The 26,437-nt window shown below is 45.5% G+C and overlaps 1 protein-coding gene across 2 annotated transcripts in view; it reads right to left on the minus strand.

The window, feature by feature from the left end:
- LOC138649778 (PRKC apoptosis WT1 regulator protein-like) overlaps nt 1-25,880 on the minus strand; it is a 78,926-nt gene extending 53,046 nt beyond the window's left edge. For both annotated transcript variants that reach the window (XM_069740456.1, XM_069740455.1), the window contains exons 1-2: nt 25,768-25,880; nt 4,105-4,303 (exon numbers count right to left, since the gene is read on the minus strand). The gene's annotated coding sequence lies outside the window, so the exon portion shown is untranslated. The remainder of the gene's footprint in view (nt 1-4,104; nt 4,304-25,767) is intronic.
- Nucleotides 25,881-26,437: the final 557 nt, after the last annotated feature.

Below are 26,437 nucleotides of genomic sequence, written 5' to 3' on the forward strand. Positions count from 1 at the left end.
GGGGTACCAGCATACTCAGGACAAATTGGACAACAACTTTTGGGGTCCAATTTCTCTTGTTACCCTTGTGAAAATAAAAATTTGGTGGCTAAAAAATCTTTTTTGTGGAAAAAAAAAATATTTTTTATTTTCACGGCTCTGCATTATAAACTTCTGTGAAGCACTTGGGCATTCAAGGTTCTCACCACACATCTAGATAAGTTCCATGGGGGGTCTAGTTTCCAAAATGGTGTCACTTGTGGGGGGTTTCCACTGTTTAGGCACATCAGGGGCTCTCCAAACGCGACATGGCGTCCAATCTCAATTCCAGCCAATTCTACATTGAAAAAGTAAAACGGCACGCCTTCTCTTCCAAGCTCTGCGGTGCGCCCTAACAGTTGTTTACCCCCACATATTGGGTATCAGCGTACTCAGGAGAAATTGCTCAACAACTTTTGTGGTCTAATTTCTCCTGTTACCCTTGTGAAAATAAGAATTTGTGGGCGAAAAGATCATTTTTGTGTAAACAAAAGCGATTTTTTATTTTCACGGCTCTACGTTATAAACTTCTGTGAAGCACTTGGGGGTTCAAAGTGCTCACCACACATCTAGATAAGTTCCTTAAGGGGTCTAGTTTCCAAAATGGAGTCACTTGTGGAGTTTCCACTGTTTAGGTACATCAGGGGCTCTCTAAATGTGACATGGTGTCCGATCTCAATTCCAGCCAATTCTGCATTGAAAAAGTCAAACGGCGCTCCTTCACTTCTAAGTTCTGTGGTGCGCCCTAACAGTGGTTTACCCCCACATATGGGGTATTGGCGTATTCAGGAGAAATTGCATAACAAAATTTATGGTTACATTTCTGTTTTTACACTTGTGAAAATAAAAAAAATGGTTCTGAATTAAGATGTTTGCAAAAAAAAGTTAAATGTTCATTTTTTCCTTCCACATTGTTTCAGTTCCTGTGAAGCACGTAAAGGGTTAATAAACTTCTTGAATGTGGTTTTGAGAACCTTGAGGGGTGTAGTTTTTAGAATGGTGTCACACTTGGTTATTTTCTATCATATAGACCCCTCAAAATGACTTCAAATGTGATGTGGTCCCTAAAAAAGAATGGTGTTGTAAAAATGAGAAATTGCTGGTCAACTTTTAACCCTTATAACTCCCTAACAAAAAAAAAATTTGTTTCCAAAATTGTGCTGATGTAAAGTAGACATGTGGGAAATGTTATTTATTAACTATTTTTCATGACATATCTCTCTGATTTAAGGGCATAAAAATACAAAGTTTGAAAATTGCAAAATTTTAAAAATTTTCGCCATATTTCCGTTTTTTTCATAAATAATCGCAAGTAATATCGAAGAAATGTTACCACTAACATGAAGTACAATATGTCATGAAAAAACAATCTCAGAATCAGCGGGATCCGTTGAAGCGTTCCAGAGTTATAACCTCATAAAGTGACAGTGGTCAGAATTGCAAAAATTGGCCTGGTCATTAAGTACCAAATTGGCTCTGTCACTAAGGGGTTAAACTTTCATATATTATAGATTCATTATCCACCAACTGAAATTTGTCAGGTCTTTTATTCTTTTAATACTGATGATTTTGGCATACAACTCCTGATAACCCAAAAAACCTGTCTCAATAAATTAGCATATCAAGAAAAGGTTCTCTAAACGACCTATTACCCTAATCTTCTGAATCAACTAATTAACTCTAAACACATGCAAAAGATACCTGAGGCTTTTATAAACTCCCTGCCTGGTTCATTACTCAAAACCCCCATCATGGGTAAAGGTACCGTCACACTTAGCGACGCTGCAGCGATACCGACAACGATCCGGATCGCTGCAGCGTCGCTGTTTGGTCGCTGGAGAGCTGTCACACAGACCGCTCTCCAGCCACCAACGATCCCGAGGTCCCCGGTAACCAGGGTAAACATCGGGTAACTAAGCGCAGGGCCGCGCTTAGTAACCCGATGTTTACCCTGGTTATCAGCGTAAAAAAACAAACAGTACATACTTACATTCAGCTGTCTGTCCCTTGCCGTCTGCTTCCTGCACTGACTGCTGGCCGTAAAGTGAAAGCACAGCACAGCCACAGCGGTGAGTCACCGCTGTGTGACTCACCGCTGTGCTTTCACTTTCACTTTACGGCCAGCAGTCAGTGCAGAAAGCAGACAGCAAGGGACAGACAGCTGAATGTAAGTATGTACTGTTTGTTTTTTTACGATGGTAACCAGGGTAAACATCGGGTTACTAAGCGCAGCCCTGCGCTTAGTTACCCGATGTTTACCCTGGTTACTAGTGAAGACATCGCTGAATCGGTGTCACACACACCGATTCAGCGATGTCTGCGGGGAGTCCAGCGACAAAATAAAGTTCTGGACTTTCTTCCCCGACCAGCGACAGCACAGCAGGGGCCTGATCATTGCTGCCTGTCACACTGGACGATATCGCTAGCGAGGACGCTGCAACGTCACGGATCGCTAGCGATATCGTCTAGTGTGACGGTACCTTAAGACTAGCGACCTGACAGATGTCAAGAATGCCATCATTGACACCCTCAAGCAAGAGGGTAAGACCCAGAAAGAAATTTCTCAACAAATAGGCTGTTCCCAGAGTGCTGTATCAAGGCACCTCAATGGTAAGTCTGTTGGAAGGAAACAATGTGGCAGAAAACGCTGTACAACGAGAAGAGGAGACCGGACCCTGAGGAATATTGTGGAGAAGGACCGATTCCAGACCTTGGGGAACCTGAGGAAGCAGTGGACTGAGTCTGGTGTGGAAACATCCAGAGCCACCGTGCACAGGCGTGTGCAGGAAATGGGCTACAGGTGCCGCATTCCCCAGGTAAAGCCACTTTTGAACCATAAACAGCGGCAGAGGCGCCTGACCTGGGCTACAGAGAAGCAGCACTGGACTGTTGCTAAGTGGTCCCAAGTACTTTTTTCTGATTAAAGCAAATTTTGCATGTCATTCGGAAATCAAGGTGCCAGAGTCTGGAGGAAGACTGGGGAGAAGGAAATGCCAAAATGCCTGAAGTCCAGTGTCAAGTACCCACAGTCAGTGATGGTGTGGGGTGCCATGTCAGCTGCTGGTGTTGGTCCACTGTGTTTCATCAAGGGCAGGGTCAATGCAGCTAGCTATCAGGAGATTTTGGAGCACTTCATGCTTCCATCGGCTGAAATGCTTTATGGAGATGAAGATTTCATTTTTCAGCACGACCTGGAACCTGCTCACAGTGCCAAAACCACTGGTAAATGGTTTACTGACCATGGTATTACTGTGCTCAATTGGCCTGCCAACTCTCCTGACCTGAACCCCATAGAGAATCTGTGGGATATTGTGAAGAGAAAGTTGAGAGATGCAAGACCCAACACTCTGGATGAGCTTAAGGCTGCTATTGAAGCATCCTGGGCCTCCATAACATCTCAGCAGTGTCACAGGCTGATTGCCTCCATGCCACGCCGCATTGAAGCAGTCATTTCTGCCAAAGGATTCCCGACCAAGTATTGAGTGCATAACTGAACATTATTATTTGATGGTTTTTTTGTTTGTTCTTAAAAAACACTTTTATTTGATTGGATGGGTGAAATATGCTAATTTATTGAGACAGGTTTTTTGGGTTATCAGGAGTTGTATGCCAAAATCATCAGTATTAAAAGAATAAAAGACCTGACAAATTTCAGTTGGTGGATAATGAATCTATAATATATGAAAGTTTAATTGTAATCATTACATTATGGTAAATAATGAAATTTAACACTATATGCTAATTTTTTGAGAAGGACCTGTATTCAGACCCTTCGCTCGGTATTGAGTAGAAGCACCCTTTTGAGCTAGTACAGCCATGAGAGGTCTGGAGAGACCTGAAAATGACTGTCCACCAACGTTCACCATCCAAACTGATGGAACTGGAGAGGATTAGTGATGGGCGAACCCCCCCTGATGTTCAGGATTGGCAGGTTCGCTTGAGTTTTTTGTAAAGTTCAAGTTTGGGGCTGGAGATGACACGAACTTGAGTCCGAACCCCGAACTCGGACTTTATATATATGGGATGGGGAGGGGGAGCTGTAAAAAAAAGCATAAAGTTAATAATAAACATTATAGTTATACTTACCTGTCCAGCGACACGTCCTCCCGTAATGCTGTCTCCCGGCTGTGTCTGCTTCCGGAGCTGATCATTAACTGGCGGCAGTATTCACTGCACTTGGCAGTCTTCGGCTTTTTCCGACAGTGTTTGTGCGGTGGAGCTGCACTAAATACTGGAGGCCTCTTGGTAATTGGTCAGGAACAGATTAGACAGGTGCACCTGATTCCTATAAGAACCAGAGAGTTCAGGCGCCACCCCCCTATGCACACAGCCAGGAAGCATGCAGAGAGCAGAGGCACAGAATATGGAGCTGGCAAGAAACAGAAACCACAACATGACCTGGAGCAGTGGGTAAGATAGTGTGAGAGATGAGAGGCCATGCCGTGATGCCAGTAGAGTTGTTACAACCTATACCTATAATAGCTATAGATTCTGCACCCTTGAGCCAGTTTTTTTTTACTCAGGTCATTTGAGAAATATATCTGCAGGTAGGGGCCATGCAATTGGAATCAATCAATTCTAATGTGCGAGAGGGTTTGCCCTCTCCTCTGGTCCTGGAATTACCTTGGCTTACAATGCACAATCTAGTGGTGGACTGGCAGACTTGAGAGGTAGTAAGGTGGAGCAAGTACTTTCAAAGACTGTTTCGGCACCCATTTAGCCTTGGTTGATACCCAGTATCTGCCGGAATAACTGCTTGATTTTGAGGATGACAACTTCCTCAATATGATTGCTCCATTCATTTAATTGCTAATTGAAAGGAGAAAGACACTGTTAAGGTACCGTCACACTCAGCAACTTTACAACGATAACGACAATGATCCGTGACGTTGCAGCGTCCTGGATAGCGATCTCGTTGTGTTTGACACGCAGCAGCAATCTGGATCCCGCTGTGATATCGCTGGTCGGAGCTAGAAGTCCAGAACTTTATTTGGTCATCAGGTCGGCGTGTATTGTCGTGTTTGACAGCAAAAGCAACGATGCCAGCAATGTTTTAACATGGAGATAACAACCAGCTACAACGATAAGTGAGTCGCCGTTACGTCACTGGATCGCTCCTGCATCGTTCAGGAGCTGCTGTGTTTGACGTCTCTACAGCGACCTAAACAGCGACGCTGCAGCAATCGGCTCGTTGTCTATATCGCTGCAGCGTCGCTGAGTGTGACGGTACCTTTAGGGTGGTCTGCAAGTCAGACCCTCAGGGATATTGGATGGCTGCCAGATATGAGGGTGCTACAGAGCAATGATGGACAGAGACAGACGTAATCTGTTTCAGATGCCATAAAGTTTACTGGTCATATGCAGTTATATACACTTTTGAGTAGGCGTATACATTATGTTTGTACGCGAATCAGCTGTTTATTACATATGAAATCATTATTAATTAGGTGATTTTCCACATTAACAGGTAACCTGCGGACAGGCACGTACTGTCTTAAAGTTCATCTGATTAACCTCACCCTTATCAGCAATTCTAATCAATAGTCAGCAGAATGACTTAGCAAAGCTTGGACATGTCTAGACATATTCTGTTAGACTAAAGGTACCTTCACACATAACGATATTGTTAACGATATCGTTGCTATTTGTGACGTAGCAACGATATCGTTAATGAAATCGTTCTGTGTGACAGCGACCAACGATCAGGCCCCTGCTGGGAGATCGTTGGTCGCTGAATAAAGTCCAGAACTTTATTTCGTCGCTGGACTCCTGCTGACATCGCTGGATCGGCGTGTGTGACACCGATCCAGCGATGTCTTCACTGGTAACCAGGGTAAACATCGGGTAACTAAGCGCAGGGCCGCGCTTAGTAACCCGATGTTTACCCTGGTTACCATGCTAAAAGTAAAAAAAAACAAACAGTACATACTTACCTACCGCTGTCTGTCCTCCAGCGCTGCGCTCTGCTCTCCTCCTGTACTGGCTGTGAGCCGGAAAGCAGAGCGGTGACGTAACCGCTCTGCTTTCCGGCTCACAGACAGTACAGGAGGAGAGCAGAGAAGCAGAGCGCAGCGCTGGAGGACAGACAGCTGTAGGTAAGTATGTACTGTTTGTTTGTTTTTTACTTTTAGGATGGTAACCAGGGTAAACATCGGGTTACTAAGCGTGGCCCTGCGCTTAGTTACCCGATGTTTACCCTGGTTACCGGCATCGTTGGTCGCTGGAGAGCGGTCTGTGTGACAGCTCTCCAGCGACCAAACAGCGACGCTGCAGCGATCCGGATCGTTGTCGGTATCGCTGCAGCGTCGCTAAATGTGAAGGGGCCTTAAGAAATATGTATATGAATTATAAGGATGTGCAGCGCCCCAGAGACCTGGTCGTTGCAGTATGAAACTCTGCCACTAAGGGGAGTGATGGTACGTCTGATGGCACTGAAGGAATTCTCCTGACCAGGTATCACCAGCACACATTACACTTCACACTCCGGCCACTAGGGGGTGCAAAAGGCTTTATTAATTGGGCCCCTCCTCACACTGGTAAAACTAGGGGTTGGATAGAAAGTTAGTCAGAAGCTGACTGGGTTGGATTCAGGCAACATCCCGTGGCAGGGGGTGTTGCAGGGAGAAGACACAGGGGGGTCCCTGTCAGGCGTGGGAACCTGGCAGGTGCCTAGCGAACAGAGCAGAACGTAATGGAGCCGCGCCTGCACCTCCTTGCGTCGGTATCCTAAGAAAGAGACAAGAAGGGAAGGATATTGTGGAACAGTGTAAACGAGATCAAGCAAAAAGGAGTACCAGTAGGAGTCGTGCCGTGAGACCGAGGCAACATCCTACTGAGGCGCGTAGCCGGTGGCCGGAACACCGCGGGAGTAACTGACTTTAGGCCTTACTTCAAACTCCGCAGGACAGTTAATTATAGGTTGGCTGTCTACCTTAAATTTCCTAAGAAGACATAGGGGGCAACAGTGGGAGAGGGGCGTCTCTAGGGTCCCGGAAGACGTACAGGCCTTCCCGTCATACGGGTGCGTCCTAGCCAAAACATACTGGGGGACGAGAGACTAGCAACATCTGGAACTAAAGAGAGAGAGAGCTGTAGAGAACGACGAATGAGAACAGCAGTTGTGAGGACTATTCCGAATGCTCAGCAGGGTAGGACTACAACACACAGGCGCTAGTGGTGGGCAACGATTTCTGCGAGGGAAACTCTGGAAGTGCCCATCGGACCGACCGGTCTCTGATAGCCCTGTTAAACGTGCTCTGGATTGAGGACACTGAAGTCTTCAGTAAAGAGGTAAAGAGACTGCAACCCTGTGTCCTCGTTATTGACTGCACCTCACACCATCACCATCCACCTTACTGGGAAGCCCTGGGGACATACTTCACCTGTGGGAAGGTATACCATCCAGCTGCCATTCCATCACCCCAGCGGACCCCACAGCAGCGTCGGTCACCCTGACCGAACACCACAGGTTGCGTCACGAACCCCTGACAGACTGTACCACCTTTATTGGACGCCCCTTAGCAGGGTCGCAGACCGGGTCTAGCCACCGTGACAGCCTCAGAACCGAACCAGAGAGGCCCGGTACCGAGAACGCGTGGCCCTGTCTCTGGGGGCGATCCAGATGTATCAAGGTGGCCCCTGATTTCCCCATCAACACATTGTCCTGTGGCTGATTGGAGATGTTTGGTGGGTCTGGTCCTATGTGTTGGTGATTTGGTGTGGTTGTGGAGCGCCCGCTAGGACCCTGGGGTACTCAAGCCGAGTCCGGTGGTCGTTAAAGGGGTAGACACAGTGGCAGCGACCTAGTCCGTGGCCCTGGGCATCCAAGTTAAAGGGAAGGATTTTAAAGGGGTTGTGGAATAAAGAATGCTTGTGACGCCATCTGTGGTTTTCGGTCAGGGATGACCGACGCTGCTTAAAGGGGTCCACTGGGAATGATGGTACTGCTGCAGGGATGGTATGGCTTCCCACAGGTGAAGCTTGATCCCCAGGGCTCCCGGTGTACTGGGTAAAGATGGTAGATGGTGTAGTGCCAGAAAGAATTAGAGGACACAAGTTTGCAGTCTCTTTATCTTTACTGGTAGTATGCAGCCACAGTCCACGGTACGGATCACAGGTGATGGAGAGGTCTGGCCAGCTTGGAAGCGATTCGGATTCCACTTAGCCAGGTGGGGTTGGAAGCCTTCATTACGGCGCTGTGTTGCAGTCCCTTGCTGCCTAAGGCTTCACACAAGGTCCTCACTTTGTCTCTGTCTTATAATAGGACAATATCCGTATGGCAGGCAACTCGAGCCTTTTTTACAGGTGTCTCTACTTGCGGTGACTTCGGGCTCTATATGCTGCTGTGCCTTCGGATGTAATGCTTGCCAGGAGACTTCTGCCTGCCGGTTTCTGCTGTGGGTCATACAGTTACCCGCACAACCTCGGAATTCCGGATTCCAGATTCTTGCACTTTATCTGGAGTGAGCCCTCTTGCAGCTCCACTCCCAGTATTTTCCTCTCCTTTGCCTCTTCTCCCCTCTCAGTCTCTCACAATCTCCTCTGTTTTTCTCTCTTCCCTTTCCAGGAGCTACAGAACCTTGTGTCTGCATGGCCCCAGCTTTCCTCTCAACTCCTTTCTGTCAGACTCTCTCTCACAGACTGACTAACTCCTCCTCCAGCCAGAATATATCTAGGGAAGTTCCCCTGAAATCGGGTCTTGAGCTCCCCCTTCTGGCCTGGAGTCAGAACAGTGTTGCATGTACTGGTTACCTGTTAAAGGGATCCTCGTCGCTTCCAAGCATGGCATCACCATCCCCGTGAGGAAGGCAACACCACTGTGATAACCGAATTCCTGGGGTGTCACAGTTGTTCTTTAAGAATATCAAATTGAAGGTTCCTGTCATGATCCAGGTCAGGTTTTACTTCAGGTTATCTCTTTCCTGACCTGGTCATGCGTGGGTTAACCTCTCCTACCTCTCTATGGTGTATGGGTGGCTACTTCCCTGCTCTGTTGCTGGCAGCTAATGTCAGTGATAGTTCATGTCTTCGGCTACAGCAGCTGACCTAGCGTACCCTGAGTGTGTCCTTTGCCACCCGTCTGCCTGTGTTCGGATTTGCCCGTACCTGACCTCTGACTTGGTACGTCCTGTGTGTCTGTTCCCCGCTGTGTATGACCTTGCTTGAGTTTTGACCTGCCCTTCTGACTTGTGTTCCTGTTTTGGATTGTCCTTCTGGCTTTAATCTTTGGCGTGTTTCTGGCTGTTTTTTCATCTATTCCTCTTGGTACCGCGCTCCCAACTGGCTTCTGACCCCTGGCTTAGTTCAGACCTTGCTTCTGTCTTCTCCTCTGATACTGCGTTCCCGGCTGTTGCTGATTTGGCTTGTCCGACCTCCCTATTGATCCCTAGCATAGTTTTGCCCTGCTCTTCAGATCTTTGCTTCAGGTGAGCTCCTGTCACCTCCCTTCCGCTCCCCCTGGTGGTTGTTCCTGCAGCGCCCCAGAGACCTGGTCGTTGCAGTAGTATCGCTCTGCCACTAAGGGGAGTAATGGTACGTCTGATGGCACTAAAGGAGTTCATCTGACCAGGTATCACCAGCACACATTATACTTCACACTCCGGCCACTAGAGGGAGCAAAGGGTTTTATTTATTAGACCACTCCTCACACTGGTAAAACTAGGGGTTGGATAGGAAGTTAGTCAGAAGCTGACTGGGTTTTATTCAGGCAACATCCCGTGGCAGGGGGTGTTGCGGGGAAGATTCAGGGGGGTCCCTGTCAGGCGTGGGAACCTGGCAGGCACCTAGCAACAAGGATAGAATGTTACGGAGCCGCGCCTGTGCTACCCTGCGGCGGCATCAAAAGAAAGGACACGAAGCGAAGGATATTGTGGACAGTGAGAAACGAGATCAAGCACAAAGGAGAGCCAGTAGGAGTCGTGCCCAGAGAACGGCAACATCCTACTGAGGCGCGTAGCCGATGCCCGGATGTTGTGAATTCTGTTGTCAAGCTCCCTCCTGTGGTCATGAATGGTACGTCGGCTGGTTCTGTCCATGGGCTTCCTCTGGTGGTTGTGAGTGGGGCTGCGGCTTCTGAGTTTCCTTCCACAGGTGACGAGGTTAATTCGTTAGCTGGCTGCTCTATTTAACTCCACTTAGATCATTGCTCCATGCCACCTGTCAATGTTCCAGTATTGGTCTGTTCGCTCCTGGATCGTTCTTGTGACCTGTCTTCTCCAGCAGAAGCTAAGTTCCTGCCTGTTTTTCTCTTGTTTGCTATTTTTCTGTCCAGCTTGCTATTTTGATTTTTGTCTTGCTTGCTGGAAGCTCTGGGACGCAGAGGGAGCGCCTCCGCACCGTGAGTCGGTGCGGAGGGTCTTTTGCGCCCTCTGCGTGGTTTTTTTGTAGCTTTTGTGCTGACCGCATAGTCACCTTTCCTATCCTCTGTCTGTTCAGTAAGTCGGGCCTCTCTTTGCTAAATCTATTTCATCTCTGTGATTGTGATTTTCATTTTAACTCACAGTCATTATATGTGGGGGGCTGCCTTTTCCTTTGGGGAATTTCTCTGAGGCAAGGTAGGCTTTATTTTTCTATCTTTAGGGCTAGCTAGTTCTTAGGCTGTGTCGAGTTGCATAGGGAGCGTTAGGAGCAATCCACGGCTATTTCTAGTGTGTGTGATAGGATTAGGGATTGCGGTCAGCAGAGTTCCCACGTCCCAGAGCTGGTCCTGTATTATTGTAACTATCAGGTCTTTCCGTGTGCTCTTAACCACCAGGTCCATTATTGTCCTAACCACCAGGTCATAACAGTACAGGTGGCTGTTGTGAATTCTGTGGCAGAGCTCCCTCCTGTGGTCACAAGTGGTACTTCGGCTGATTCTCTCTGTGAGCTTCCGTTGGTGGAGGAAAGTGGTACTGCGGCTTCTGAGTTTCCTTCCTCAGGTGATGTGGTGAAGTCGTTAGGTGCTGCTCTATTTAACTCCACCTAGTGCTTTGATCCTGGCCTTCAGTCAATGTTCTAGTATTGGACCTGTTTCCTCCTGGATCGTTCCTGTGGCCTGCTGCTCTGCATAGCTAAGTTCCACTTTGCTATTTTGTTTGCTGTTTTTTTCTGTCCAGCTTGTCTATTTGTTTTTTCTTGCTTGCTGGAAGCTCTGGGACGCAGAGGGTGTACCTCCGTGCCATTAGTTCGGTACGGAGGGTCTTTTTGCCCCCTTTGCATGGTTTTTGTAGGGTTTTGTGTTGACCGCAAAGTTACCTTTCCTATCCTCGCTCTGTTCAGAAAGTCGGGCCTCACTTTGCTAAATCTATTTCATCTCTACGTTTGTCTTTTCATCTTTACTCACAGTCATTATATGTGGGGGCTGCCTTTTCCTTTGGGGTATTTCTCTGAGGCAAGGTAGGCTTATTTTCTATCATCAGGCTAGCTAGTTTCTCAGGCTGTGCCGAGTTGCATAGGGAGCGTTAGGCGCAATCCACGGCTGCCTCTAGTGTGGTTGGAGAGGATTAGGAATTGCGGTCAGCAGAGTTCCCACGTCTCAGAGCTCGTTCTATGTTTTTGGGTTATTGTCAGGTCACTGTATGTGCTCTGACCTCTATGTCCATTGTGGTACTGAATTACCTTATCATAACAGTACTGAAGGCCCAAAGTACTAATGATTCTCAATAGAGGGAAAAAAGAAGTTCTGAGACCATTTTTTTTTTCTCTGCACTGTGTTTTGCCTTTTTTTTTCCCCTAGACCTTTTGGTGGTTCAGGACACAGGTGTGGACATGGACATTCAGGGTCTGTGCTCTTCAATGGATAATCTCGTTATAAATGTACAAAAGATTCAAGATTTGGTGGTTCAGAAGCCTATGTTAGAACCAAGAATTCCTATTCCTGATTTGTTTTATGGTGATAGAGCCAAGTTTGTGAATTTCAAAAATAATTGCAAACTGTTTCTGGCCTTGAAACCTCGCTCCTCTGGTGACCCAGTTCAACAAGTGAGAATTATTTTTTTTTTTTTGCGTGGCGACCCTCAAGACTGGGCATTTTCCCTTGCGCCAGGAGATCCTGCATTAAGTAATATTGATGCGTTTTTCCTGGCGCTCGGATTGCTGTACGATGAGCCTAATTCAGTGGATCAGGCAGAGAAAAATTTGCTGGCTCTGTGTCAGGGTCAGGATGAGATAGAGGTATATTGTCAGAAATTTAGAAAGTGGTCCGTACTCACTCAATGGAATGAAGGTGCGCTCGCAGCTATTTTCAGAAAAGGTCTCTCTGAAGCCCTTAAGGATGTCATGGTGGGATTTCCTATGCCTGCTGGTCTGAATGAGTCTATGTCTTTGGCCATTCAGATCGGTCGACGCTTGCGTGAGCGTAAATCTGTGCACCATTTGGCGGTATTACCTGAGCTTAAACCTGAGCCTATGCAGTGCGATAGGACTTTGACCAGAGTTGAACGGCAAGAACACAGACGTCTGAATGGGCTGTGTTTTTACTGTGGTGATTCCACTCATGCTATCTCCGATTGTCCTAAGCGCACTAAGCGGTTCACTAGGTTTGCCACCATTGGTACGGTACAGTCAAAATTTCTTCTGTCCGTTACCTTGATCTGCTCTTTGTCATCGTATTCTGTCATGGCATTTGTGGATTCAGGCGCTGCCCTGAATTTGATGGACTTGGAGTATGCTAGGCGTTGTGGGTTTTTCTTGGAGCCCTTGCAGTGTCCTATTCCATTGAGAGGAATTGATGCTACGCCTTTGGCCAAGAATAAGCCTCAGTACTGGACCCAGCTGACCATGTGCATGGCTCCTGCACATCAGGAGGTTATTCGCTTTCTGGTGTTGCATAATCTGCATGATGTGGTCGTGTTGGGGTTGCCATGGCTACAAGTCCATAATCCAGTATTAGATTGGAAATCCATGTCTGTGTCCAGCTGGGGTTGTCAGGGGGTACATGGTGATGTCCCATTTCTGACTATTTCGTCATCCACCCCTTCTGAGGTTCCAGAGTTCTTGTCTGATTACCGGGATGTATTTGATGAGCCCAAGTCCGATACCCTACCTCCGCATAGGGATTGTGATTGTGCTATCGATTTGATTCCTGGTAGTAAATTCCCAAAAGGTCGACTGTTTAATTTATCTGTGCCTGAGCACGCCGCTATGCGGAGTTATGTGAAGGAGTCCTTGGAGAAGGGGCATATTCGCCCGTGATCGTCGCCATTAGGAGCAGGGTTCTTTATTGTGGCCAAGAAGGATGGTTCGCTGAGACCTTGTATAGATTACCGCCTTCTAAATAAGATCACGGTTAAATTTCAGTACCCCTTGCCGTTGTTATCTGATTTGTTTGCTCGGATTAAGGGGGCTAGTTGGTTCACCAAGATAGATCTTCGTGGTGCGTATAATCTTGTGCGTATTAAGCTAGGCGATGAATGGAAAACTGCATTTAATACGCCCGAGGGCCATTTTGAGTATCTAGTAATGCCATTCGGACTTGCCAATGCTCCATCAGTGTTTCAGTCCTTTATGCATGACATCTTCCGAGAGTACCTGGATAAATTCCTGATTGTGTACTTGGATGACATTTTGATCTTCTCGGATGATTGGGAGTCTCATGTGAAGCAGGTCAGAACGGTGTTTCAGGTCCTGCGTGCTAATTCTTTGTTTGTGAAGGGATCAAAGTGTCTCTTTGGTGTTCAGAAGGTTTCATTTTTGGGGTTCATCTTTTCCCCTTCTACTATCGAGATGGACCCTGTTAAGGTCCAAGCCATCCATGATTGGACTCAGCCGACATCTCTGAAAAGTCTGCAAAAGTTCCTGGGCTTTGCTAATTTTTATCGTCGCTTCATCTGCAATTTTTCTAGTATTGCTAAACCATTGACCGATTTGACCAAGAAGGGTGCTGATGTGGTCAATTGGTCTTCTGCTGCTGTGGAAGCTTTTCAAGAGTTGAAGCGTCGTTTTTCTTCTGCCCCTGTGTTGTGTCAACCAGATGTTTCGCTTCCGTTCCAGGTCGAGGTTGATGCTTCTGAGATTGGAGCAGGGGCTGTTTTGTCGCAGAGAAGTTCTGATTGCTCGGTGATGAAACCATGCGCCTTCTTTTCCAGGAAGTTTTCGCCTGCTGAGCGAAATTATGATGTGGGCAATCGAGAGTTGCTGGCCATGAAGTGGGCATTCGAGGAGTGGCGTCATTGGCTTGAAGGAGCTAAGCATCGCGTGGTGGTCTTGACTGATCATAAGAACTTGACTTATCTCGAGTCTGCCAAGCAGTTGAATCCTAGACAGGCTCGTTGGTCGCTGTTTTTTGCCCGTTTTGACTTTGTGATTTCGTACCTTCCGGGCTCTAAAAATGTGAAGGCGGATGCTCTGTCTAGGAGTTTTGTGCCCGACTCTCCGGGTTTATCTGAGCCGGTGGGTATCCTCAAAGAGGGAGTAATTGTGTCTGCCATCTCCCCTGATTTGCGGCGGGTGCTGCAAAAATTTCAGGCTAATAAACCTGATCGTTGCCCAGCGGAGAAACTGTTTGTCCCTGATAGGTGGACGAATAAAGTTATCTCTGAGGTTCATTGTTCGGTGTTGGCTGGTCATCCCGGAATCTTTGGTACCAGAGAGTTAGTGGCTTGATCCTTTTGGTGGCCATCTCTGTCGCAGGATGTGCGTACTTTTGTGCAGTCCTGTGGGATTTGTGCTCGGGCTAAGCCCTGCTGTTCTCGTGCCAGTGGGTTGCTTTTGCCCTTGCCGGTCCCGAAGAGGCCTTGGACACATATCTCTATGGATTTTATTTCAGATCTTCCCGTCTCTCAAAAGATGTCAGTCATTTGGGTGGTCTGTGATCGCTTCTCTAAGATGATCCATTTGGTACCCTTGTCTAAATTATCTTCCTCCTCTGATTTGGTGCCATTGTTCTTCCAGCATGTGGTTCGTTTACATGGCATTCCAGAGAATATCGTTTCTGACAGAGGTTCCCAGTTTGTTTCGAGGTTTTGGCGAGCCTTTTGTGGTAGGATGGGCATTGACTTGTCTTTTTCCTCGGCTTTCCATCCTCAGACTAATGGCCAGACCGAACGAACCAATCAGTCCTTTGGTCAGGATGACTGGGTGTCCTTTTTGCCTTTGGCTGAATTCGCCCTTAATAATCGGGCCAGCTCGGCTACCTTGGTTTCGCTGTTTTTCTGCAACTCTGGGTTCCATCCTCGTTTCTCTTCAGGGCAGGTTGAGTCTTCGGACTGTCCTGGTGTGGATACTGTGGTGGACAGGTTGCAGCAGATTTGGACTCATGAAGTGGACAATTTGACCTTGTCCCAGGAGAAGGCTCAACGTTTCGCTAATCGCAGACGCTGTGTGGGTCCCCGACTTCGTGTTGGGGATTTGGTTTGGTTATCTTCTCGTCATATTCCTATGAAGGTTTCCTCTCCTAAGTTTAAACCTTGTTTCATTGGTCCGTATAGGATTTCTGAGGTTCTTAATCCTGTGTCTTTTCGTCTGACCCTTCCAGATTCTTTTTCCATACATAACGTATTCCATAGGTCATTGTTGCGGAGATACGTGGCACCTATGGTTCCATCTGTTGATCCTCCTGCCCTGGTTTTGGTGGAGGGGTAGTTGGAGTATATTGTGGAGAAGATTTTGGATTCTCGTGTTTCAAGACGGAAACTCCAGTATCTGGTTAAGTGGAAGGGTTATGCTCAGGAAGATAATTCCTGGGTCTTTGCCTCTGATGTCCATGCTCCCGATCTTGTTCGTGCCTTTCGTGCTGGAAAACAGCATTTAATACGCCCGAGGGCCATTTTGAGTACCTGGTTATGCCATTCGGGCTTTCCAATGCTCCATCAGTATTTCAGTCCTTTATGCATGACATCTTCCGAGAGTACCTGGATAAATTCCTGATTGTATATTTGGATGATATTTTGGTCTTCTCGGATGATTGGCAGTCTCACGTGAAGCAGGTCAGAATGGTGTTCCAGGTCCTTCGTGCTAATTCTTTGTTTGTAAAGGGGTCAAAGTGTCTCTTTGGAGTTCAGAAGGTTTCATTTTTGGGTTTCATTTTTTCCCCTTCTACTATCGAGATGGACCCTGTTAAAGTCCAGGCCATTTATGATTGGACTCAGCCGACATCTGTGAAGAGTCTGCAAAAGTTCCTGGGCTTTGCTAATTTTTATCGTCGCTTCATCAGTAATTTTTCTAGTGTTGCTAAACCGTTGACTGATTTGACCAAGAAGGGTGCTGATGTGGTCAATTGGTCTTCTGCGGCTGTGGAAGCTTTTCAGGAGTTGAAGCGTCGTTTTTCTTCTGCCCAGTTTGTTTCGAGGTTTTGGCGATCCTTTTGTGCTAGGATGGGCATTGATTTGTCTTTTTCCTCGGCTTTCCATCCTCAGACAAATGGCCAAACCGAACGAACTAATCAGACTTTGGAAACATATCTGAGATGCTTTGTTTCTGCTGATCAGGATGATTGGGTGTCCTTTTTGCCTTTGGCTGAGTTCGCCCTTAATAATCGGGCCAGCTCGGCTACTTTGGTTTTGCCGTTTTTCTGCAATTCTGGTTTCCATCCTCTTTTCTCTTCAGGGCAGGTTGAGTCTTCGGACTGTCCTGGTGTAGATACTGTGGTGGATAGGTTGCAGCAGATTTGGACTCATGTGGTGGACAATTTGACATTGTCCCAGGAGAAGGCTCAACGTTTCGCTAACCACCGGCGCTGTGTGGGTCCCCGACTTCGTGTTGGGGATTTGGTTTGGTTGTCGTCTCGTTATGTTCCTATGAAGGTTTCCTCTCCTAAGTTTAAGCCTCGTTTCATTGGTCCGTATAAGATTTCTGAGGTTCTCAATCCTGTGTCATTTCGTTTGACCCTTCCAGCTTCTTTTGCCATCCATAATGTATTCCATAGGTCGTTGTTGCGGAGATACGTGGCTCCTGTGGTTCCATCCGTTGATCCTCCTGCCCCGGTGTTGGTTGAGGGGGAGTTGGAGTATGTGGTGGAGAAGATTTTGGATTCTCGTATTTCGAGACGGAAACTCCAGTACCTGGTCAAGTGGAAGGGTTATAGTCAAGAAGATAATTCCTGGGTTTTTGCCTCTGATGTTCATGCTGCCGATCTGGTTCGTGCCTTTCATTTGGCTCGCCCTGGTCGGCCTGGGGGCTCTGGTGAGGGCTCGGTGACCCCTCCTCAAGGGGGGGGTACTGTTGTGAATTCTGTTGTCAAGCTCCCTCCTGTGGTCATGAATGGTATTTCGGCTGGTTCTGTCCATGGGCTTCCTCTGGTGGTTGTGAGTGGGGCTGCGGCTTCTGAGTTTCCTTCCACAGGTGACGAGGTTAATTCGTTAGCTGGCTGCTCTATTTAACTCCACTTAGATCATTGTTCCATGCCACCTGTCAATGTTCCAGTATTGGTCTGTTCGCTCCTGGATCGTTCTTGTGACCTGTCTTCTCCAGCAGAAGCTAAGTTCCTGCCTGTTTTTCTCTTGTTTGCTATTTTTCTGTCCAGCTTGCTATTTTGATTTTTGTCTTGCTTGCTGGAAGCTCTGGGACGCAGAGGGAGCGCCTCCGCACCGTGAGTCGGTGCGGAGGGTCTTTTGCGCCCTCTGCGTGGTTTTTTTGTAGTTTTTGTGCTGACCGCATAGTCATCTTTCCTATCCTCTGTCTGTTCAGTAAGTCGGGCCTCTCTTTGCTAAATCTATTTAATCTCTGTGATTGTGATTTTCATTTTAACTCACAGTCATTATATGTGGGGGGCTGCCTTTTCTTTTGGGGAATTTCTCTGAGGCAAGGTAGGCTTTATTTTTCTATCTTTAGGGCTAGCTAGTTCTTAGGCTGTGTCGAGTTGCATAGGGAGCGTTAGGAGCAATCCACGGCTATTTCTAGTGTGTGTGATAGGATTAGGGATTGCGGTCAGCAGAGTTCCCACGTCCCAGAGCTGGTCCTGTATTATTGTAACTATCAGGTCTTTCCGTGTGCTCTTAACCACCAGGTCCATTATTGTCCTAACCACCAGGTCATAACACCCAGAACACCGAGGAAGTAACTGACTTTATGCCTTAATTCAAATACCGCAGGACAGTTAATTATAGGTTGGCTGTCTACCTTACATCACCTAAGCAGACATAGGGGGCAACGCGTGGAGAGGGGTGTCTCTAGGGTCCCGGAAGAGCTCCGAGCCTTCCCATCAAACGGGTGCGTCCTAGCCATAACAAACCTGGGGGACGGAGAATAGAAAGAACTAGAAAGAACTGGAACGAACGAGAATAGAAGTTGTGAGGACTATCCCGAATGCTCAGCAGGGAAGCACTACAACACACAGGCGCTAGTGGTAGGCCACGATTTCCACCTGCAAAGGGAACTCTGGATGTGCCTTCGGACCGGCCGGTCTCAGACAGCCCAGTTGACAGTGCTTTGGATTGAGGATCCTGAAGCCTTCAGTAAAGCGGTAAAGAGACTGCAACCCTGTGTCCTCGCTATTGACTGCACCTCACACCATCGCCATCTACATTATTGGGAAGCCCTGGGGATATACTTCACCTGTGGGAAGGTATACCATCTAGCTGCCATCACATCACCCCAGTGGACCACAAGCAGCGTCGGTCTCACTGGCCGAATACCACAGGTGGCGTCACGAACCCTTGACAAACTACCATCACTCCCTTTATTGGACGCCCTTTAGCAGGGTCACGGACCGGGTCCAGCCACCGTGACAGCCCCAGAACTGAGACAGAGAGGACCGGTACCGAGTAACCTGTGGCCCTGTGTCTGGGGGCGCTCCATTCCCATATTGCACGAGACAGTTCCTTCTTGGAAATTGGGACCCAGGTTCATCGGCCCCTATTAGATAGTTGCTGTCATTATTTTAGAAGCATTTTGCCTTGCTTTGCCACCCACTTTTAAGATTCGTAATGTTTTTCACCAATCACTTCTCAAAAAATACATTGCTTCCTCTGAATCATCGCCATCACCTTCCCTAGTCATTGTTGATGGGAATCTGGAATTCCAAATAGCAAAGATTATCAATTCTCGCTTTGTACACCAGTGTATTTAAAATTTTGCACATTGGAAGGGTTACGGTCATTAAAAGAGAATGTGGGTTCCAGCATCTGACGTTCATGGGATCAGGTTGGTCCAGTCTTTTCACGCTTCAGATCCAGATAAACCTGGTTCTGAGGTTCCAAAGATCCCTTTCAGGAGGTGGTTACTGTCACTGGGATACAGTGACAAAGAGGGGCCAGAAGATTGCAGTGTCTGATCACATGAAATCCTGTACTGATTAGAACTGTTTCCCCATCCTATTAAACAGTGCAGGTTTCTTTGCTGTCATGGCAAGAGTTATATTCAGTTCAGTTGATCTCCTGGAGCTCTCCATCTTGAATTGCCTCAGCTGTTCTGTGTTGGCCACTCTCCTCAGGTATATATGTTTGCCACTGGAACTTCAGAATTGCCAGTGAAAGTTGTACATCGTGGTTAGGTTTTGGATGAGAAATTCAGTGTTTGGATTATGCAGTTGGAATGTTGTTCAGGCGATTGCTTCTTGGAGTCCTTTTGCATGCTGATCCTTATCCTTTCCTAATTGGTTTCTCCTACCTATCTATCCCCTGTGTTCCACGCTGCTGTTCTGTGAGCCTATTTGCATGATTGTAGTTTTCTTTCATCCCTGTCTGTCTACCCTTGTCTGTCTAGTTAGTGTAATCTTATAGACTTCAGCCTCACACCTCACTGGGTGGGTGATGGAACAGATAAGGTTTAAGATAGGATCATAGCAAGGTACGTGACCCCAGCATCTCTTGCTTCAGGGGTAATCCAGCAGACAGTGATAGACTAGGGTGCCCCCTAGTTCAAAGAATCAGGATGGCACCCACCGTTCGTAGTCACTACGTGACAGGCATCATAATGTGTTTGAGGATGCTGGGGGAATCATATAGTGTGTGGGAATTTGGAGTATCATTCTGTGTGTGAGGACTGTGGGACGTCTTACTATGCTTTGAGGACTGTGTGGGCATCATAGTATGTGTGGGGACTGTAGTACCATCATTATTGGAGTATCATACTGAGTGGGCAACAATAAGGATATTAAACTGTGTGGGGAAACTATGTGGGCACCATACTATGTTGGGGACAGTGAAGGAATCATACTATGTAAAGGGACTATAGAGGAATAATACTGTTTAGGGGGACTATGGACACATCATACTGTGTGTGGGAGCTATGGGGACATCATAATGTGTGGCGGACTATACTGTGGGGATTTAATACTGAGAGTTGTGAATGTACTATGGGGGAATCATACTGTGTGGGGAAAGTTATTGTGTGGCATCGTCCAGCATGTTGAGTGCAGCAGAAGAATTATACTGTGGGGGGGAGCTGTGTGTGGTATCATACTGTGTGTGTTGGGGGCATCATATTGTGTGTGGGAGAATGTACTGTGGGGGCATCATACTGTGTGTCGGGAAATGTATTGGAGGGCATCACACTGTGTGTTTAGGGGATGTACTGTGGGGTCATTACAATGTGTTGAGGCACTGTGGGGAAATCAAAATGTGGTGGGTTGTGGGGTATCACAATATATGTGAGAGTATTATACTGTGCGGTGGGGGCTGTGGGGACATCATAATGTGTGTGGAAGCACTGTGGGAACATTATACTCTTTGAGGAGGACTGTGGGGTTATCCTACTGTGTGTGGGGTGTATTATGAGAGCATTATACTGGGGCATCATAATGTATGAAAGAGCATCATACTATGTGGTGAGGGCTGTGGGGAATCATACTTTATGTGGGAAGACTAGGGGCATCATACTGTGTGGGAGAGTCTGTGTGGTTATTATACTGTGTGTGGAGGAATATACTGTTGGAGCATTATACTGTTTTTGGGGAATGTACTGTAGGGCATCATACTATATAAGAGAGATTGTAGGGGTATCATACTGTGGGTGCGGGAATGTACTAAGGGGGGGAATCACAGTGCGAGAGGGGGATGTACTGAAGTGGTATGATAGTGTGTGGGGGGCTATGGGGAAATAATACTGTGTGGGGGGAATTTTACAGTAACGCAGGTACAGTGATGTAATATTAGGTGCAGTGATACAGTAACACAGGTATGATTATGTAATTTTAGGCACAGTAATTTTGTAACACTTGTACAATTATATGATATTATGCGCAGTGATAAAGTAACACAGATACGGTAATGTAATACTAAGCACAGTGATACCATGGCACAGGTACAGTCATGTAATATTAGACGGTGTAATACAGGTACAGTAAATAAAAATTAGGCATAGGGATACGGTAGAATCGGTGCAGTACTCTAACATTAGTTGCAGTGATACAATAACACAGGTAGCGTGATGTAACATTAGGTGCAGTGATGAAGTAACACAGGTACAGTGATGTAACATTAGGTGTAGTGATGCAATAACACAGGTACAGTGATGTAACATTAGGTGCAGTGATGCAATAACACAGGTACAGTGATGTAACATTAGGTGTAGTGATGCAATAACACAGGTACAGTGATGTAACATTAGGTGCAGTGATGCAATAACACAGGTAGCGTGATGTAACATTAGGTGTAGTGATGCAATAACACAGGTAGCGTGATGTAACATTAGGTGCAGTGATGAAGTAACACAGGTACAGTGATGTAACATTAGGTGTAGTGATGCAATAACACAGGTACAGTGATGTAACATTAGGTGCAGTGATGCAATAACACAGGTACAGTGATGTAATATTAGGTGCAGTGATGAAATAACACAGGTACAGTGATGTAACATTTGGTGCAGTGATGGAATAACACAGGTACAGTGATGTAACATTAGGTGCAGTGATGCAATAACACAGGTACAGTGATGTAATATTAGGTGCAGTGATGAAATAACACAGGTACAGTGATGTAACATTAGGTGCAGTGATGGAATAACACAGGTACAGTGATGTAACATTAGGTGCAGTGATGCAATAACACAGGTACAGTGATGTAATATTAGGTGCAGTGATGGAATAACACAGGTACAGTGATGTAATATTAGGTGCAGTGATGGAATAACACAGGTAGCGTGATGTAACATTAGGCGTAGTGATGAAGTAACACAGGTACAGTGATGTAACATTAGGTGCAGTGATGCAATAACACAGGTACAGTGATGTAACATTAGGTGCAGTGATGAAATAACACAGGTACAGTGATGTAATATTAGGTGCAGTGATGGAATAACATGGGTACAGTGATATAATATTCGGTGCAGTGATGAAATAAGGTACAGTGATGTAACATTAGGTGCAGTGATGAAATAACACAGGTACAGTGATGTAATATTAGGTGCAGTGATGGAATAACATGGGTACAGTGATGTAATATTAGGTGCAATGATGAAATAACACAGGTACAGTGATGTAATATTAGGTGCAGTGATGGAATAACATGGGTACTGTCAGGGCCGGACTGGCCATTTGGCAATTCTTGCAAATGCCAGAAGGGCCTGGTTGGGGGCTGCCTTGTGTGCTACGTTGTTAACAGAATCAATGTTCTCAAGGTACCCATACTGTTAACAGTTGCGACGGAGAACAAAGCCGGTCACTCCATCACTTATCTCAGCATGCCGTTGGTATCATTAGAAATATTGGTCTTGTAGTAAATCTTCCTTTCCTCCATACAGGCTAATATTAGTAATATATCCAATCTGGTTATTGGGGACGGGGACAACATGAGCCTGTGTGATTTCAAATGCCAGGGCTGAATTTCATCCCCAGTCCGTACCTGGGTACAGTGATGTAATATTAGGTGCAGTGATGAAATAAGGTACAGTAATGGAATATTAGGAGCAGTGATGATATAACACAGGTACAGTGATGTAATATTAGGTGCAGTGATGAAATAACACAGGTACAGTGATGTAATATTAGGTGCAGTGATGAAATAACACAGGTACAGTGATGTAATATTATGCGCAGTGATGAAATAAGACATGTACAGTGATGTAATATTATGCGCAGTGATGAAATAAGACATGTACAGTGATGTAATATTATGCGCAGTGATGAAATAAGACATGTACAGTGATGTAATATTATGCGCAGTGATGAAATAAGACATGTACAGTGATGTAATATTATGCGCAGTGATGAAATAAGACATGTACAGTGATGTAACTTTAGGTGCAGGAATACATCACAGGTACAGTGATGTAATATTAGGTGCAGTGATGGAATAACATGGGTACAGTGATGTAATATTAGGTGCAGTGATGCAATAACACAGGTACAGTGATGTAATATTAGGTGCAGTGATGAAATAACACAGGTACAGTGATGTAATATTAGGTGCAGTGATGAAATAACACAGGTACAGTGATGTAATATTATGCGCAGTGATGAAATAAGACATGTACAGTGATGTAATATTATGCGCAGTGATGAAATAAGACATGTACAGTGATGTAATATTATGCGCAGTGATGAAATAAGACATGTACAGTGATGTAATATTATGCGCAGTGATGAAATAAGACATGTACAGTGATGTAATATTATGCGCAGTGATGAAATAAGACATGTACAGTGATGTAATATTATGCGCAGTGATGAAATAAGACATGTACAGTGATGTAATATTATGCGCAGTGATGAAATAAGACATGTACAGTGATGTAACTTTAGGTGCAGGAATACATCACAGGTACAGTGATGTAATATTAGGTGCAGTGATGGAATAACATGGGTACAGTGATGTAATATTAGGTGCAGTGATGAAATAACATGGGTACAGTGATGTAATATTAGGTGCAATGATGAAATAACACAGGTACAGTGATGTAATATTATGCGCAGTGATGAAATAAGACAGGTACAGTGATGTAACTTTAGGTGCAAGAATACGTAACACAGGTACAGTGATGGAATATTAGGTACAGTGATGTAATATTAGGTGCAGTGGTGAAATAAGACAGGTACAGTGATGTAACTTTAGGTGCAGGAATATGTAACACAGGTACAGTGATGGAATATTAGGTGCAGTAATGAAATAAGACAGGTACAGTAGTGTCATATTAGGTGCAGTGATGAAATAACACAAGTACAGTGATGTAATATTAGGTGCAGGGATACAGTAGCATAGGTACAGTCATGTAATATTAGCCATAGTGACACAGTAACACAGGTAGAGTGATGTAATATTATGTGCAGTGATGAAATAAGACAGGTACAGTAGTGTGATATTAGGTGCAGTGATGATGTAACACAGGTACAGTGATGGAATATTAGGTGCAGTGATGAAATAACACAGGCACAGTGATGGAATATTAGGTGCAGGGATACAGTAGCATAGGTACAGTCATGTAATATTAGCCATAGTGACACAGTAACACAGGTAGAGTGATGTAATATTATGTCCAGTGATGAAATAAGACAGGTACAGTAGTGTGATATTAGGTGCAGTGATGATGTAACACAGGTACAGTGATGGAATATTAGGTGCAGTGATGAAATAACACAGGCACAGTGATGGAATATTAGGTGCAGGGATACAGTAGCATAGGTACAGTCATGTAATATTAGCCATAGTGACACAGTAACACAGGTAGAGTGATGGAATATTATGTGCAGTGATGAAATAAGACAGGTACAGTAGTGTCATATTAGGTGCAACGATGAAGTAACACAGGTACAGTGATGGAACTTTAGTTGCCGGGATACGTAACACAGGTACAATGATGAAATGTTAGATGCAGTGAAGTAGTAATACAGATACAGTGATGTAATATTATGTGCAGTGATGAATAGCACAGGTGCAGTGATGTAACATTAGGTGCAGAGATACAGTAACACAGGTACAGTAATGTAATATTACGTGCAGAGATACAGTAGTATAGGTACAGTAATGTAATATTACGTGCAGAAACACAGTAGTATAGGTACAGTCAGGTAATATTAGCCATAGTGACACAGTAACACAGGTGCAGTGATGTAATATTAGGTGCAGTGATGAAATAACACAGGTACAATAATGCAATATTACTTGCAGAAATACAGTAGCATAGGTACAGTCAGGTAATATTAGCCATAGTGATACAGTGACACAGGTACAGTCATGTAATATTAGGTGCAGAGATACAGTGACACAGGTACAGTCATGTAATATTAGTTGCAGTGATGAAATAACACAGGTACAGTGATGTAATATTAGGTACAGTGAAGTAGTAACATAGGTACAGTCATGTAATATATTAACCATATTGACACAGTAACAGAAATATAATAGCAGGCAAAGCAATACCATTTACTATGAGAGTAAGAACAGAAGTATTATAGTAAGAGAATAGGTCCAGTGACATAGTAACACAGCAGGAATAGATATGTATTAACACAGGAGCCGTAATAGGAGGTACACTGAGCCACAGCACAGGATGGCAGGGCTATAGGAGATACGTGACACGGTAACACAAGTATAGCAACTGATAATTAACAATGGAGTGCTATTGCAATAAGAGGTATAGTTATGTAATAACACAAGTACAGTAACGCATAAAAAGCATTGTAGTAAGATAATGAAATGACACAGGCACAGTAATATAAGATGATGGTGTCATAAGGTAGAGTAATATAAGGTGATGTCATAATGCATACAATGAGACAGGTACAGTGATGCTATAACACAATGCAGTGATGTAATCGAGCAGTTAGCGGTGCGCAGGTGACGTAGACATAAAGGTGGATGATTGTTAATAATTGTCCAGCGGACATTGCAGAAGAGTTCTAGCTGATGGAGTGCTTCAATGAGTCCAGTATTGGGGAGATAAACCCATGCCTGATACCTCCTTGCTGGAGAGAGGATGCCTCTGCTTCCGCCTGCAGTGTGGGAACTCCCTGGGGGAGGAGTGAGACCCCCTGCCCGGAGCTGTGCAGATCAGACACTGCTTCCCAAAGGACCACAAACCTCTGATCCTAACAGGAGGAGCCTCACAAACTCTCTCCCCCCTCCGCCACCCCAGACTCCTTATATAGGAACGTGCCTTGGACTTGGCATACTTTACTTCAAGAGCCAGTGAATCATTTCCTCCATTTAACAAAAATGGGAGAAAGCTCCTCAGGATTGATGGTTAAATTTAGATCAGATTTTTTACTTTTAAAAAAAATTTGAAAAAATAAAGGAAATAAATTGTTGTGGTACCTGGAGCCAACAAGTGCATTGGTAATGAGGAATGTGAGGAGTGTGCGGGAAGCTCCACCAAACATGATCTGTGAGCTCCCCCGCCTGACACTAGGAGGTACACACCACTCACTGATGGTCTATGTCATTAACCTGGAAACTGCAATGTATCATCTGTTAATACACATCAATGTATCTCTTTAACAAATCCGTAACTTTGTCAGAAAGTTCAGAGAGTTTCTTCTCCTGGGTCCAGCACTGTTTCTCTAGCATGTAATGTTCCCCATGCTTTAAAAGAAGTTCTTCAGCAGTTGTAAAGTGCATTAGGCAGTTAT

The sequence above is a fragment of the Ranitomeya imitator genome, chromosome 9, assembly GCF_032444005.1.
Source record: "Ranitomeya imitator isolate aRanImi1 chromosome 9, aRanImi1.pri, whole genome shotgun sequence".
In the NCBI taxonomy this organism is placed as follows: Eukaryota; Metazoa; Chordata; class Amphibia; order Anura; family Dendrobatidae; genus Ranitomeya; species Ranitomeya imitator.